The 15,275-nt window shown below is 39.5% G+C and overlaps 1 protein-coding gene across 4 annotated transcripts in view; it reads left to right on the top strand.

Moving 5' to 3' along the window:
- The first annotated feature begins 1,620 nt into the window (after window positions 1-1,620).
- FBXL4 (F-box and leucine rich repeat protein 4) overlaps window positions 1,621-15,275 on the top strand; it is an 83,949-nt gene continuing 70,294 nt past the window's right edge. For 2 of the 4 annotated variants that reach the window (XM_006931899.5, XM_045057874.1), the window contains exon 1: window positions 1,621-1,755. The gene's annotated coding sequence lies outside the window, so the exon portion shown is untranslated. Of the gene's footprint in view, window positions 1,756-7,623; window positions 7,716-15,275 lie in introns of all 4 variants that reach the window. The other 2 variants (XM_045057873.1, XM_011282454.4) reach the window with 2 other exon arrangements.

The following is a 15,275-nucleotide window of genomic DNA, read 5'->3' as shown; positions in this document are numbered from 1 at the left end:
ATGATCCATTTTTTTTTTTTATCTGAGTGAATACATGAGTGTGTTCATTTTTCATGAAACTTTCCATTGGTATTTTGTGTCCTTTTCTGAATATATATTTTATACCTCGATGAAGAATTGATTTCAAAATAATGTTAGAAATGAGAAACTGTTTTAGTTAGACTGGGGCTGAGTGCCCTAAAGGTATCAACTCAGTGAAGTCTCACGGGCAATCATAAAAGGGCAGGTTTTATTTACTCATTAGTGAATTTATTTGCACTCCACTTTTTATTTTAGAATGGACTTGAGATTTGCAGAAAAGTTGCAAAGTTGCAATGGTGGTACAGAAGATTCTGCATACCATTCATATATTTCCCCCTTATTTGTTAACATCATGTATTATAATAGTACATTTGTTACGACTAAGAAACCAACATTGGTACATAACTGTTAACTAAATTCCATCACTATTTTGCTAGTTTTCCCACTAACATCCTTTGCATGTTCTAGGATCCCATTCAAAATACCATGTTATGTGTAGTCAACCAAGTGTCCATCTGGTCTGTGACAACTTCTCAGTTTTTCCTTGTTATGTTTTTTCCCATTAACTTGACAGTTTGTTCAGGTGTTTTGTAGGTTTTCCTGGTTTTTCTGATGTTTCAAGGTCAGAGTGGGTTTATGACTTTTGAGGAAGAATATCATGGAGATGAAGTACCCCTTTCTCATCACAGCATATCAGGGTGCATGCTATAACTTGATTTATCACTGATGCTAATTTTCATCTGGCCAAGATAGTGTTTACCAGGTTTCTCCACAATAAAACTTTTTTCTCCCTTCCATATTCTTTGGAAGCAAGTCACTAAGCTGCCCACATTCAAAAGAGACTGAAAATTAAACTTCAATTCTTTTTTAAAATGTCCAGTTTTGCATACAATTTTTACCACATGTATCAGCTCAGTTCATATACTTTATAAATAAATATCTTTATTTTTCCTCTTTAGGAGCAATTAAATAGTAACGAGTAAGCATCTCTTCATTATTCAAGGTTTTTCCATCTTAATAAAGCCTTGTAACGAGATCAATATAATGCAAACTTTAAAAAAGTGGTATTGTATCTACTGAAAATAAAAGTAACCGAGTAAGGGAGATGTGAGAGCATCTCGTTCATGAGAGGTAATGGTCACAGTTTCCAAATGTTGTGAGGGAAATGAGTTTGCAGGACGGATTTGTATCTGGGGCAGAAGAGGTTTGCAGATTTGGTGAATTATGCCTCTAGAGCGCCTGTAATTTATTTTCCGCTTTTGCTCTGAGGACCTTACCACCCCTAGGCATCACCTGACCCACCAACTCTGGACTGCAAAAGCCCTAGCAGGAGTACACTACAGATGGCAGGCTGGCGCGAGATAGGGATTACTCCTGCAGCGAATTTAAACCACTGCCTGCTGGGGAGTAACTGGGCGATTTATAGGGCAAGACTGAGTCCGGGAAGTCTGTAGGAAGCTCCTCCCCTCATCCTAGGACAGGGCGGTCCAGACTCAGCGCAGCGTCTCAGGCCAGAGCGGCGCCCCACCTCTCCCCCTAGCTCCGCCCCTTCCCCGTCTCGGCCCCGCCCCTCCTCGTGGCCTTCGCGTCTTCCTTCCGGGTCGCGCTGGGCCGCGCTCGCCGCCGCCGCGCCGCAGCGCGGGACTCTGGGAGCCGCCCCCGCGCCGGTGTCTCCCGGTGCCGCCTGGGTCGCTGGTGAAGCCCACGGCGCGCACCTCTCCCGGACCCTACAGGGTACGGCCCTTCCTTTACTTCTTCCTCCTGCGGGTCTCCGTCTTCCTCCTTCGGCGCTGGGGCGGGGCCGGGCCAGGGCGGAGCGCCGCGCTTCGGGGAGCCTGGGCGCAGGGCAGAGGTCCCCACCGATCGCCCCTCCCCCGAAGCCCGCGTCGCGCTGCGGAGCTTGCTGGGCACCTGTGAATGGCTTACGTGCCTTGGGTGCTGCTTCTCTGTCCCGCTCTGTCTGCAAGGCGTGAGGCGTGCCGGCGTTCACCCTGCCTAGGGTTGTTTACACCGCGGTGTCCCCGGGCCGTGCTGACCCAGCAGCCACCCCGTCGGCCACCTGCCCGGCTGTGTACTTGTTGCTCTTGTGCGTGTTGCCTTGATTTCCCTCTGGCATCGATGGTTTTTGACTAATCAGGCCCATGTCTTCAGGGCTGCCACAAGATACCGGCAGTTTCTATGTTTAGGGGTGTCCTTAGAGTGTCGTGTTGACTTTAACCACCCACTGGGCTTCCTTGTCAACCTGTTTACAATGGGAGTGATTTTGGATTGCCTTGATGGTTCCCAAATGCTTATTGTCACATAGCCTCAAGAGGCCATCACTGATTGAAATATATACGGATAAATAGAAAGTTAAGGTGATATACACCTGTGGTCAGGTAGTGGCGTTGACAGGATACCGTGTTTGGCGTTATGCCGTGGAGGACTGACTCTACGCCAGGGGCTGTGATCTTGCTTGTTCCAATTTGGTTGAGGACACAAGCTGCCTTTACTGCTGCCTGGCCTGTACTCCTCGGTATCAGGCACATTTTATCCTTAAAAAGCTCACCTAATGGGTCTGTAGATCTATACTGCATCTTGTAGCTGTTGGTTAAGTAAAGGGACATTTTCCTAATACATCATCAACTATCCTATAGTCCTTTATTAGATACTAAGTTTTTGGGAGAAAGAGACAGTGTACTGGTCTTCCTAGTGGCAGTGTGCATCACCCTATGGTAGGAACTCTCTAATTTCTCATTGAATTGGATTCTTCTTTTCATGCTTCTTTTCTGGGTACCAACTTCTTACACTGTCTCAAATTTTGGCTTTTCTGAACCTTCAATTTCCTGCGCTTCTCTTCTGTTACTGACTTGAAAAGCAGAGAGGTCAACTCAATGTAAAATGGTTAATTTCTTCTCTATAATGCTGTGATCTAGTGATGCAATTATAGTACTCTGTACGTGGCATCTTAAAATATTGCTAACTGCTTATCTTTTACTTTGAACATGGTCAGTTAGCAAAAACTGCCCCTTTGTTCTTTGCTCTCTTAGTCTCTGCCTTAATTTTCCTAGGATCAACATTCTGTCTTAACTTAAGGAGCTAACTTTGCTGTCCTCTTAGACCTTTTGCCACATGAGGGGTGTGTGTGTGTGTGTGTGTGTGTGTGTGTGTGTGTATGTATGTATGTACTCACCTCTGTTTTTTTCTAGTACTTTTTTAATGTTTGTTTATTTTTGAGAGAGCACCTACAGGTTCTTGTGTAGGAGGGAGAGAGAGAGGGAGAGAGAGAATCCCAGGCAGGCTCCTGTGTTATCGGCGCAGAGCCAAAGGCCAGGCTTTATCTTACAAATTGTGAGATCACAACCTGAGCTGAAATGAAGAGCAGGCGCTTGACTGAGCCAAGCAGGTGCCCCTGTTTAAGTACCTTTAATGATCTTATTCTTCCCGTCTATAAATCTTTAACCTACCCCAAGAATATTTTCACGTGAGAAAGGAAGTAGGGCGCTTCCCCCCACCCAAAATTGTTAGCCAGTGATCCCATCTTTATTTGTTGGATTCTGTTTTTTCCTACTGATAACAAATACTCCATTTATCCACGGCCTTAATTCTTGTGTATTCTTAGGATGTTTTCTGAACTGTTGTTCAGTGATCTCTGGCTTCTTGTGCTGATACCGTGCTGCTTTTCTTATTCTAGCTTTATAATGTGTTTAGTATCTAGTGATTAAAATAGTGTCTGGTGTGTTGTAGGCCACTAAATGTTTTTGGAATGATGACACTTGGTAGGGGTAACTTGATTTCCTTGTTACTCCTCCCCGCCCCCCCCCCTTAAAGTCTCTTGTCTATTCTTGAAATTATTTTTTAGCTAGACTTTTTCATGGTGAGTTGCATCATTAACCATTGTTAGATAATAAATCCCTTTTCTTGGTACCTCAGAACTCGCCGTGTAGAGTTGCTCCTCAGAGTTGTAGGTAGAAAAGCAGCTGTTCAAAATCCTCCTGTCTCTAGACTTTGCATTATGTTATTTACCAGTAAGTGTAGTGTGTCTCGTCAGCTATGACTCAGGACTTTCTCTACCTGGTTTCAGCAGCTCTGAGGAATCAGTGCCGATGAAAGTGATACCCAGGACAGCCCCGTGTCCATTTGTATTTTACCATCCCAACTGGACATCTTAAATGTAATGAATTTTCAAGTGCTGCTGTAATAGATCCTTAGAAACTTTATTAGATTATAAAATAAATATATACATTCTTCAAAAAAAGTCAAGTAATACAGAAGTAGCCAGAGGAGAAAGTGAAAGTGTTGTGTGCCCACCTACCCCATAACTCCATTTCCCAGAGATCATCATTACTTAATCATTTGTTCTGTCTCCTTCCAGACATTAAAAATACATATGTATAAATCTACATTTATTTCATAAATGGCACTGTACTATATATATATTATATATATACATATAATATATATATATAATTTTCTATAATTTCCAGCTAGTAATAATTGATGAGCATCTTTCTATGTCACTGCATTGAACATTATCTTTTTAAAGTCTTTTTGGTATTTCAGTGTAGGAATAACCTAAAATTTATTTAACTGATCCCCCTGTTGATATTTAAGCTATTGCAAATTTATTTCTATCAGAGACAAACTGCAGGGATCATTTTTGTATGTATATATTTATTTGCACTTTTGTTTATTTCCTTCGTGTAAATGCTTAGATAAGCAACTGCTGGGTCAAAGGCTGTATACATTTTAAATTATGATAGATTGTCATATTGCTCTTCAAAAGGTATTGGAAGAGTAAATTTATATACTTTATAAGAATGCTGCTGCTACCATATCATTGCCAAGATTTGTCACAGATCTGAGATTTTACCCTATTTGCAAGCCAACAGTTTCATGGATACTGGCAGAAGACATGAGACTCCTGGGCCAGAGACAAAGCACAGCAACAGCAGTAACCAGAGTATCATCGTTTTCTTGTGCTTCTTCCTTGAACCCCAGTTTCTGTGGGGTGATGTGATAAGGCCTAGGTGACTCTAGCACACACAGTAGATTGCATTATAGGACAGGAAGCCTGAGTGTAGGAAACCTGAATCTTTCATTATGGGCTGCAAGTAAACTTGCTTAACCTTTGCCCTACAGAGAGGCATTATATTTATTTTGCTGGTTAATAAACAAACCTGCCCTCTGCTCCAAAGGGAAACCTCTCTTTACCATGGACGTTTGCTATGTAGACATCCCTTTAAAAAATAATCTGGAACAGAGGCCATCAGTGCCTCTGCTTATAAGACCTACAGAAACATGAGAGACCTGTGAGGAATTGTCTCAAAACATAGCTGCTAAGATAATACTATCATTTTTACTTTTTTTTTACATTTTAGTAATTTTATGGATGAAAAATGCTATTTTTTTTTTACTCTTAATTTTTATATTTCTTTGCTTATTGGTGGAGTTAAATATCTATAAGTGTTTACTGGTCATTTGTATTCTTTTGTAACTTACATGTTCTTCCTCTTTGCTTAGTTTTCTGTTGAAGTATTTCTGTTTTTCTTAGTGGTTTGTAATAGTTCTTTACATGTTGTGGCTCTTAGTGACTTGGTATACCATTTGATAATATTTTTTTTTTCATAGTCTATATTCTTTTAATGTTTCTGGGAACTTTTGCTATATATACATTTTTATAGTATTTATGTTGTCAGTTCTATTACTCTCTTCATGACCTCTGAATTTCTACCCCAAGATTATTAAGATACTTTGTACATATTCTCTTAATTGGATATTTGTATCATAAATTTAGATTAAGAAATAGTTGCTATGTTACTATCCTAAATTTACTTTTCTAAATATCTGGATATTTTTCTAAAACATTTATTTTCATAAGCCATCCTTTCCCTGTTGTTTTCATTTGACACATTTATTATGCTATATTATTTTTTCTTCAAAATTGACAAATTAGTAAGTAAAATATGTTGGTTTCCTACTGTGACTACGAATGTGGTTGAATTCATCCTATGTGTAATTGCTTGGATTTTAATCTTACAAAATATCCTTTTTTCCTTGTATAATGATTTTTTTTGCCTTGAAGTCTATACTATCTGATATTACTGTTGGCATCTCTGTCAGTTTTGTGTGTGCCAGATTTATATTGCCCATGTTTAATTTTAATTAGCCTACATCATTTTGCTTTACTTGCCTCTCTTGTAAACCTCAGACATCATATAGCTGGACGTTTCTTTCTCCAGTCTTTCCCCTGTCTTCAACTGAAAGTCTGTAAGAGAATAATTGTAGATTCACATGCAATGATAAGAAACAATATAGAGAAATGCCTACATACACTTCACCTAGTTTCCTCCTGTGGTGCATCTTGCATAACTAAAGTATAATATTACACCTAGGAAATTGACATTGGTACAATCTACAGACCTCATCTAGATTTCATAACTTTCACGTGCTCTCTTGGGTGTGTTTGCATTTAATTCTCTGTAGTTTCATATAGATCTTGTGACCACCACCGTAGTCAAAATACAGAACAGTTCCGTTACAGAGATTCCTTGTGCAAAAGGCTTTATCTTTTCATAGGAAAATTTAACCTATTCATATTTATCTTTTTTCTTCTCCCTTGCAAGTTTGGAAATTATAAAACCAGCTATATAATTGTTTCCCTTATACTTCCTTTTAATAATATGAGACTGTGACTCCTTGCCTTCCCTACATTCTTAGTTTTATTGACTTGATTTCTTTTTTATATTACTTGTTTTTGCCAACCATCCTTTTCACCTTCACCAGTACTGTGTCTGTAATGATTCAAATTTGACTATAAAGTCACTAGTGACTTGAATATTATGTCTTTCCCTTTTAAAAATATTTATTTTGGGGCGCCTGGGTGGCTCAGTCGGTTAAGCGTCCGACTTCGGCTCAGGTCATGATCTCACAGTTTGTGAGTTCGAGCCCCGTGTCGGGCTCTGTGCTGAGAGCTCATAGCCTGGAGCCTGCTTCACATTCTGTGTCTCCCTCTCTCTCTGCCCCTTCCCTGCTCATGCTGTGTCTCTCTCTGTCTCAAAAATAAATAAACATTAAAAAAATAAAAATAAATAAAAATATTTATTTTAACTCTTTTGTTTTTTGATTGGAATACTTTTTAAAGACTTTTTAAGGAGAGTTATGGGAAGTATGTTTGCATGTCAAGAAATATTTTTCATTTTGTTGTTTGTTTTTCTGTGTGAATAAGAGTTTAAGTACATTTTTTCTTCTGTAGAATTTCTGAAATGTTACATTATATTCTAGCATGTACTTGAATTTTCATCAGCTTCAGTCTCTTGAATCCATTTTATATAGGCATTAGGTTTCTTGCATTTGTATTCCAAGTCACTTATCATTTTTTCATTTAAATTTTTAACTTTAGCCACCATGTTTTTAATTTCAAAGACCTTAACATTTTTAAAAAATTAGTTCTACTTGTTTTATGAATCCCATACTCTACTAATCCACACGAAAGAGAACAACTGTATTTGACAGTGCTCTTCTATCATTTATTAACTTTTTATTGGAGACCATTTGTTCTAATTGCCCAACGTGTTTCCTGGTCTTTAAGATGGCTAATTCTACTCATATCTATAAATGCAGATCTATGTTGACTGATTTGTACCTGGTTGGGAATCTCTGTGGTCGTGAAGGTCACTGTTCACTCTTCTGGACAGGTAATTTCCTAAAGCCAGGTGAGTGGTAGGGGCTCTGTGATGCCGCTTTGTGCTAGACATGAATGGGCAGGACATGCCAACTAATAGGTATCTTTCAGGGTATGCTGGTCAAGAAGAGGCCAATAAAGTAGGGCTCCCATAAACAAGCCGGTATGGGGATATTAAATCTCCAGTTTGACTTTGTTTTGGTCCAAAACAAAGACTGAAATCGAAAGCACACAGAACAGTTCCATTACCCTACGAATTCCTTTGTGAGGGCCGTTTGTAATCATTGGAGTCAACCCCTGTCTTTTCTCCTAACTCTCTGGCAACCACTGACCTGTTTGTCTTCCCTATGGTTTTGCTTTTTCCTAGAGTCTTATAAATGAGGTTATACAATATGTAGCCTTTCAGTGTGGCTTCTTTCACTTACAAAATCATTTTAAGATTCATCTGTGCTATTGGCTGAATCAATGGTTCATTCCTTTTTATTACTGAGTAATATTTCATTGTATGGATAGTTGTTTAATCTTTCATCTGTTGAGGGATATCTTGGAGTGATTATGAATAAATATATAAACATTTGTGTACAGATTTTTGTCTGAAAATAGGTTTTAATACACTTGAATAAATAAAGTAGGAGTGAGGTTGCTAGATGTTTTGGTGAGGGTATGTTGAACTGTATTATAAACTGCCAAAGTTTTCCAAAGTGGCTATACCACTTTGCATTCCCACCGGCAATGTTTGCAGCATCCAATTTGGTATCATCTCAAACTTTCATTAATCTATAATTAACTGTTCCCAGGTTTAAGATATTAAATACTATCTGTCCCAGGGTTTACCTTTTTGAAATTATGCTTGACATTGCTTTTAAGTAAAATGTTTGCTAGGATACACAAAAATATGCAATAAAAGAAGAAAATGATAAATTGGACTTAATAAAAATGGAAAACTTTTCTCTTTAAAAGATATTATCAAATAGATGAAAAGCCAGGCACAGACTGGGAGAAAGTGTTTGCAAAACATATCTGATAAAAAAACTTGTATCTAGAATGTGTAAAGAACTCTTACAACTCAATAATATGAAACCAAGAAAACCTGATTTTAAAAATGGACAAATTAGACATCTCACTAAAGAAGATGCAAATGGCAAATAAAGATATAAAAAAATGTCCCACGTCATTAAAACAAGATGTTTCCACCCACCCACTGGAATGGCTGCAGACTGACAGCATCGACTACTGATGAAGGTGTGGAACAACCAGAATTGTCACACACTGCTGGTGGAAATGTAAACTGCCGCAGCCATTTTAGAACCATTTTGGCACAACAAAACGAAATGTTTATCAGCAGGTGACAGGATATGTCCACATAATGGGTATGATTCAGCAGTAAAAGGGAACAAACTGCTGATACACATAATAACAGGGATAAATCTTAAAGATAGGCTGTGCAAGATAAACTAAACAGAATACAGATATATTATTTCACTTATGTAATTCTAGAATAAAGGACAATCTGACTTACAGTGATAGGAAGCAGATTGTTTTTTATCTGGTGCAGGAAGTGGATGGGACGGGACACCTGAGTGGCTCACTCAGTTAAGCATCCGACTCTTGATTTTGGCTCAGGTCATGATCTCGCGGTTTGTTAGTTCAAGCCCTGCATCGGGCTCTTGGTGACAGTGCACAACCTGCTTGGGATTCTCTCTCCGTCTCTCTCTGCCCCTCTCCTACTCTTGTGCGTGTACATGTACTTGCACCCTCTCGCACTCTCTCTCAAAATAAATAAGTAAACTTAAAAAAAAAAAAAAGGAAGTGGATGGATGATTGGAAGGGGGCACCAAGGAAACTTTTGTGCTGAATGGAAACATTCTATATTTCAGTTCTGGAAATGATTACATTGGTATGTGTCTTTGTCAAAACTCATTAAACTATACTCTGAGCCTGGGTGGCTCAGTTGGTTAAGCGTCCGACTTCGGCTCAGGTCATTTTCTCAAAGTTCGTGAGTTCGAGCCCTGCATTGGCCTCTGTGCTGACAGCTCAGAACCTGGAGCCTGAGTTGGGATTCTGGGTCTCCCTCTCTCTCTGCCCCTCCCCCATTCGTGCTCTGTCTCTGTGTCTCTCTCTCTCCCTCTCTCAAAAATAAATAAACATTAAAAAAATTAAAAACAAAAACTATACACTTAAAGTGGAGTACTTTTTTTGGAATGTAAATTGCACACCAAAGTTAATTTAACAGTACTATACCATTTTAGTTAGTTGCTCTTTTTGCAAGAATGGCTAGAAGTGACATATGTATGATCTTGTAGTTGGATTTTTGTTAGGGAGGGTAAGTATAAATGTAATATATTTCTGTTAGGTAAAATGCTCTTTGTTTTACTGTACAAAAATGTACAGTTAGTATTTGGCTAAAGTAAATTCAATATAATGTATGGTTTTAAGAGCTAGAAAGATTTTTTCTGGCTTCAGTGAGTCTATTAAAATTGCCCTTAACCAGATATTCCTAATATTTTAGACTTTAGTTAAATGTACATTGTGTACCTGCCAAAGGTTTAGGGTTATTTTCCCACTCAGATGGCTTATTCTTACCCATTATTAACAATGAAGAAAACGGTAAAATATGGATAATATAGCATGGTGGTATCTGTACCTAAGGTACTTTATATATCGTATCTGTGTTTTTCGGAACATGTCCTTCCTTGTCACTTTTTTTTTTTTAACTTTAACTCAGTTTATTGACACAGTAACACAGCACACTTGCCTCCCTGACACCCCTACTCCCCTCACCCAATCTAGAGCTTTCCCCCTTCCTCCCCTGTTAGAATGAGCTGTTCAGTGAAGACAGAAAAGGGCAGGCCACTTCTACACCCCCAGTCCCACCTTTAAGCCCTACGGGGCAGGGTCTCAGGCACGACTTACTCAGAATCTGTTGAGAGAGAGGAGGGGCAGTCAGCACTATGCAGGGCCAGGCAGAGGCATCCAGCGCCTAAGAGCAGATTCCCACACAACCCCCAGGTTCCTCTTCCTCTCTGCTCTTTGTGACCCTAGGAAGGGGACATGTTGGGGCCTGGGCCTGCAGCTGGGAGCAGGAACTCCTGACTCTGATTTGCAAATTGGGAGTTTGGCTAATGTTTTAAGGCCTAGGGCCCTGGCACCCTAAAGAAAGCCCTGGTGGTGGGAGTGAACTTCAGTGCCCCTGTTTAAAATGTATTGATAACATTAAACAGATTAAGCTGGCTGCCAGAATAACCCTAAACTGTAAAGAAGGAGGGGACCAGACCTGGTTTCTCCAGGCCAGACACAAAACTTTTGTTTTGTTTCCTTTTTTTTTTTTTTTTTTTAAACAAAACAAAACATTGACTCCTTAATTCCTTTCTCTTGCTACTAAAGAATGGTCATGAAGTATTTCATAAATTGAGATTTGGTTGTTAAAGTATAGGAAAGAAAGAGAGAGAAAACATTCTGCAAAACTAACCATGATCAGTTTCTAGTTTAAATTGATTCTAAATCTTATCCCTTGTTTTCTGACAAGTTTATTTGTAATTTGACTTCCTCTGTACTTCTTGCTTCGTCCTCACCGATCATTCATCACCTCAGCAGAAGTTTTGAAATGCTACTTTTTGTAGTTTTGAGTGCTACTTTGATTCCCAGAAGAAAAAGAAGTACTGTTTGTCTTTGGTTTTCAGGATTTTTCCTCCACCTTTAGATTTTTCTTTCTCAGTGGTTCCCCTGCCTTCTTTTGCTCTAGATTTTCAAGAATCTTTGAAGCTGGATAGGAGGCTCTATTTTCCCAGTTCCTATGCTTGGTTCAGTTAAGAACTCTACACATTTATTCTATATTGGGGCCTTGTTGGATAAAAACTAATCAGAATAAAAGTGTTTTAACTGGAGGAAGATTTACTTAGAGGAAGAGAGAGGCACATCAAGTAGTAATATTCCGTCTCCGGTAGTCTCCTTACTGACAGTGTTACATTATTTTAATATAGTACATTGTAATGTAAATAATTATGGTGAAGATAGAGGGCTGCTTTGCCTCGGTCTGTGCTCCTTCGTAGCTCATCTAATACCAGAACTGTATCAACTTATCTTTTTACCCTTGCTCTTTTTTATTATTGCCTTTCTCAGCTTGTCTGTGTCCTCTTGCTCCTAGGTTATCACTTTTTCTAAGAATTTACTTTTCATTCATAGTTTTTCCAGTTCTTAATCATCCTCCAGTCTTTAACATAGATTTGGAGTGCTAAAAAAAAAAAAAAAAATTCATTGTATTTGAGAAAATAGTTTCCTTTTACCTTTCCAATCATCTCTTTCATGAATCTTTCTTTAATTTCAATCAGTTTCTTTGTAGCCAAGGTCAAGTCTCTTTTATGGGTTCTGGGGCTGCTTTTGTACTAACAGAGGTTACTACTTTTTTACATTCTCTTTGAAAAGTAAAATTTCAATATGTATACTATTCCTTATTGGATGGCTTCAAAGAAGGTCCTACATTTGATTCTTACCTATTGTGTTTCGGTTTTTATTATCCATTTTTTCCCCTCTTTTGCTCTGTATCAAGGTATGGAGCTCCTTTTGCTTCATTTTTCCATCTACGTGTTCTTACCTTGAAGAGTCTCTGGCTTCATTTCTGTGTTTATTTTAATTCTGTCCAGCCATCTCCTCTGCCGGTCTTCAAAAAACAGAACAAGTGCTTCTTGAGCATATATTGGCATGTGCTAGGCCCTAACAGTGTAGTTACCATTCAGTGACATCTCAGAACTTGAGGAATTCATTGTCTGGGAGGGCAGAAAAAAATGTCTCACCGTGTAAGAAATGACCCAGAAAATGTAAGAGCAGAGAAACAGTGAGTGAGCTGACGGACCCTAACAGATGAATAAGAGGGTGCCAAGTGGGGGAAGAACAGGGGCATTCCAGAGCAGCCCAGCCTCAGTGGAAGACGTGAAGACGCTGAGGTGTGCAAGCCCAGGTGTGGTGGGGGCCAGGCGGATGTTCTACGGCAAGAGTGGTGAGTGTGTAGAAGTGCAAGGGAGGGGGAGAAGACTGGTGCCCAGGTAGGGGGAGCATTCTGGAGTATTTGATCAGAAAGTCAGCCTTCGTTCAGTGGTACCTCTGTATATTTGAGGATGAAGAGGAAGAAGCCCCGGGGAGAAGTGCTCCAACAAGAGGAGGAGATATAAGAGCATGTGATGGCAGAGAAGCCTGGAGGGGGCAGGCCAGGAAAGAGGGCTGCTTCGGAGGGGCAGCTGCTGCCCTGAATTCAAATCTGATTCCATCCACTCTTCTTGACCGATACGTTCCTGCGTGCGCCGGTGTCTTGATTGCAAGACACCTCTCCTCAAAAGCGTGTCTCTTGGTCCGTTTCAGCAGGATTTCACGTTTGGCCTTTCTTCTTGATACCTCACCACATGATGCACTCTTACATTTTGGTATGATGCTGCGGAGCGGCCCCGACCCTCGTTTTCCCCCAGCTCTTCTCGGGCACGTCTCCGCGGGCCGCTCTGCGGAGGTACCGTGATGAACGGGGTTGCCTTCAGTGTCTGGCCGTGCCTTGTTGCCCGTCCTCTTTCCTTTTCCCGGATCTTTTCACTTGACGCGGAGAATCCTCCTTGAGTCTTCAACTTGTCTCTAGCCTCTTGCCTCCCACTGTGAACCTAGCCTTGGCGTGGTCCTGGCTGCGGTTCCTTCTGATTGCCTCCTTTTGTTTATTGTATGAAAAGCCCTTTCCATCCCTCCTCGTCCCCGTGCCGGAGCTCTAGCCGCCTTCTCTGCAGCGCCTGCCATCCTGCTTCTCTCCGCCTCATCGACTCCCCATCTCACTTCAAATCTCAGTAGAAAACATATGTTCTCCCTTGTCTACACCTCTTAATTTCTCTTCTCCACCGTTACTGCTTTCTCTGCAATTGTATTATTTAACTTTGTTAAGCATTTTAGAATATGAAAGATGTAGTTGAAAATAAAGTTGTATTATAATAAAATCATGTCGTGTAAAGCACGTTGTTTCCCAAGGAGTATGAGAGTCTCAGGATAGAAGTTCAAATGGCTGTCGTTCTGTATTCCTTGATTGTGCTAGTAGAAAAGTTCCGTGTGTTGTGGAGAATTTCTCACCTCCTAGCCGTTGTTGGCGAGGAATTGGATTAAATGACTAACAAGATAACAATCACCCTATTTCTAATTCTGACTTGTTAAGTGGAAAATAATATTTGTATATGTTGTAAGAGTTTTCAAAATTAAAGGTGCATTTTGAATGAACCAGAAGAGAAAATGCCTCTCAAAAGGTATATTTGGTAATCATCCTTTTGGACCAGTTTAGTGTAACAGACTAATATTTATTTATTTGAACCAGGTGGGAAAAGTCATTTTGCCTTTGAATCCCATTCTCCCCATAAAATAGAGTTATTGTATCTTTTACATTTGGTTCATTGCCCATTGGGATATTCATTGGTTATCACAAATTGCCTCCATGCCTTGGCTAAAGTCCAGACAGTACGTAGACGATTTGGACTTAAGCATTGGCCATTGCCGCCCACATGAGTCCTGAGACTATGGCTCCAATCCCCTTTTCAGCTTCATTTGCCAGGGAAAAGTAGAGTGAGCTAGCCTTTCTTCTCCATATGTTCTTCCCCAGCCGCCCCAAACATTTTGATGTGTCATCTGAGTGATTGGAAAGGAGTTTAGAATCAATGAAGGGTGTTAACAATGGGTTTGCACATTTCCTTTTTTATTTCTATGCCTTGTTTATTTTCAAAAAGCAGGTTTTAACTTTATTACATTTTTCTGAATAGTACTGCTGGAAAAGAATAAATATATTTGCTTTTTCCGTGTACTATACACTGCTTTTCCTTCTTTCAAAAATTTCTTTTGTCATTTTTAGCTTTATCTTAAAAAATAACAATTATTGTTATTCGTGGTTGGAAAAAATAAAGCATCCATTTACATTTCTCTTGTACTCTGCAGAAGTTTGAATACATAATACATATATTTACAGTTTATAACTCACTTTTACATATGTTGCTTCAATGTAAAATTTTACTGTAACACAGCTTTAAAATGATATTGCTCATATGGCACTCTTGCTGCTTTTGATATTATCCCATATTCTGTAGTAGTAAAAGCTAGCTGGGAAACAGAAAGTTTGTGGCTTAGTATGTCAAATAGAATTTGGCTATCCCAATTTGTCTCCATCTTTTTGCCCAGAATGATTGTGAAAGTTCACATGAATGATGATATCTTATTTTGCAGATGTATCTTTGGTTTTATGAAATTTTTACTTTCTGATAAATGCAGTTTTAGAAAGAAAGTGAAAGAAACTTATTCGAAGCAGTTTACAGACTGTGGAGTGAGAAGGGATGTCCAAAGATTATAAAGCCAGACCCATCCGTCCACCTTGCAGGTGGCCTACCTGTCACGCTCATGAAGATTTCCAGGAATAAAACTTGCAGTCTTCCAGTTGTCTGTCACTTGAGTTGGATACTTATAAATTGTTCTTTATTTCCTAAATTTCATTTTGCAGTTTATTTTATTCTTTTTCTTTTAAGAGACAGAAGGACCAAATAAATTCTTTGGGAAATTACCCCTGTTGATTTACCTGGGAGCCTATTTTGGA

The sequence above is a fragment of the Felis catus genome, chromosome B2 (assembly GCF_018350175.1).
Source record: "Felis catus isolate Fca126 chromosome B2, F.catus_Fca126_mat1.0, whole genome shotgun sequence".
NCBI lineage: Eukaryota > Metazoa > Chordata > Mammalia > Carnivora > Felidae > Felis > Felis catus.
Note: the sequence above shows the minus strand (reverse complement) of the source record. Positions and strands in the feature narration are given on the sequence as shown.